Source organism: Octodon degus, unplaced genomic scaffold (assembly GCF_000260255.1).
Source record: "Octodon degus isolate 3935 unplaced genomic scaffold, OctDeg1.0 scaffold00268, whole genome shotgun sequence".
NCBI lineage: Eukaryota > Metazoa > Chordata > Mammalia > Rodentia > Octodontidae > Octodon > Octodon degus.
Genome location: NW_004524844.1, coordinates 572,052 through 574,385, shown reverse-complemented (window position 1 = coordinate 574,385; position 2,334 = coordinate 572,052).

Below are 2,334 nucleotides of genomic sequence, written 5' to 3'. Positions count from 1 at the left end.
GATGACAGGCAGGCCCCACCACGCCCAGTCTCCATTGCTGTCTCAGCATGCCCTGGGGATAGGGCCGGCATGGCAGGCCCAGGGATTGAACTCCCAGGCCCTGAGCCTGCAAGTTGTTAATTTTAAATCCTGCTCAGAGCCACTTAGTGGTGATTTCCATCAGGAGGTCAGATCAACCCTTTCACTCCCTTGCCAGAGTAAATCACAGCCGCTAAAGGGAGAACATGTTGCTTCCTTAAAGAAAAATGCTGCTACTAGGCTAAAAATTGGTACTAATAAAGGCCTTAAGGTGACTGCTGCTACCTGGGCCTTTTATAATTAATTGGCTTAGCGGGTTCATCTCAGAAAACACATATAATATATCCAGCAAAGATTTGCCAAGAAACTAAAAAGGGGGGGGGGATGTTGCAGAAAATGTCCCTCGCCAGTATCCTTGAGCTTCTGTTACCTGCCCAGGTAGCCTCAGTTACTTCAGTTCCTGCTACAGTTCCTGTCACTCCTGTCTGCTGGAAAAGGCCGGTCACGGTGTCTCACGGTGTAAGAGCCAAGCAGGCACGGCCCAGCACCCTGCTTCTGTCCTTCCTGCTTGCCGCCCCTGCGAGGCTGCTAGCCCACCATGTGCAGGGCCTGATGCTCAGGTGACCGAATGCCTATCGGTGCCCACAGATCTTAGGTAAATCTGTCTCCAAATCCTGGGTGACGTTCTGGTCTTTGTGTGTTCTCATTGGCAACTGAGCCAGTAGCCCTTTGATTTTTTGTTTGCTTGTTAATAGCTTTATTGAATCATGACTCCTGTGACACAAAAGTCACTCGCTTGAAGTAAAACTCAATTTTTTAAAGTATACACTGAGGGCTGGAGAGATGGCTCAGTGGTCTAAAGCACCTACTTAGAACAAGCTTAGCAAAGCACAGGGACCGCGGTTCAATCCCCAGCACCACATGCCAGCCAGCCACGCCCCCTGGTGGGCTGAGCTGGCCACACACACACAATAAATAAATAAATAAAATTAAAAAAAAATAAAGTATACACTGAGCTGTGCAATTGTCACCACAGTTTGAGGATATTTTTGTCTCTTCACAAAGTAGCCCTGTGCCTGTTGGCCGTCATCTCCCAGCTCCCTGCAACCTCAGTCCTCACCAACCATGAATCAACCCTCCATCTCCAGGGCTTCGCTTATCTTGAACATTTTCTAGGAATAGAATCTTAGAATCTGTAGTTGCTTGTGAGCTGGGTGTGATCGTGCATGCCTGTAATCCTAGCGCTTGGGAGGCTGAAGCAGGAGGAGTGCTGAAAGTTCGAGGCCAGGCCGGGCTACATAGTGAGTTTAAGACCAACTCGAACTACATAGGGTGACCCTACGTCAAGCAACCAAAATATAAAAAAATAATAATGAGCAAGAAGAAAACAACATAGAGTTCCATGTGACCTGAATTGTTCACTGAGCATGTTTTCAAGGTTTGTTTATGCTCTAGAAAGGTGTCATTACCTCATTTCTATTTGTAGGTAATTTGTTTTTATGTATTTGGTGCAGGGTCTACGGGGTCTCACTACAAGACCAGACTCCTCCTGTTTCCAGCCTCCCAAGTGCTGGGATTACAGGTGCGCACCACCACGCCCTGCCTCAGTCGCCCTCTCAGCGCACCCTGGGGGCGGGGCTGGCTAACAGGGCTGGGATCAGACCCCCGCCGGCTTCAGGTGCTGAGCTTGGGCTGTTTCTCTTCTCAGCTGCAGTTCGGCTCTAAACACCAATTACAAGCCCCTCTTACCGCACCTGTTGTGCTGGTTGACACATTGTGTCAATTTGAGAAGTTTCGAAGTTTAATTAAGTGACTCAGGAGAGAACCAGGGTTCTTGCTTTGCAAACATCCTCATCCTGTGCAAGGGCAGGGCGTGGACATCGTGTGAGTTCTGCACCCCCCAGCCCCAGGGGGCTTGCTTATGGTACAAGGAGGGAAGAGAAGCTGGCTATAAGCCCCGGCTGCTACTCTGCCTTGGAGCGGGCTGAGTGCGGACTGAAACCTCCACAAAGTGCGAGCTAAATAAGCCTTTCCTACCTTAATTTGGGGTGTCACGGATTTTGATCCAGCAATGAGTGAAAAGTAACCGAGACACCTGCATGTCTCTCAGGCACAGAGCTTGGAGAGGATCGTTGCTTTCTATGGAGACAGATCTCAGAGGCCAAGGGAGGGAAGGAGGGGAGGGAGGGAAGGGAGAGGGAATGAGAAAATGAATTAAGATGTGTTATATACACGTGCCAACTTTCACAAGAAACAGACCAGCAGAAAAAGACTGGCAATCCTCCTGCCTCGGCCTCCCAGAGCACTGGGATTATA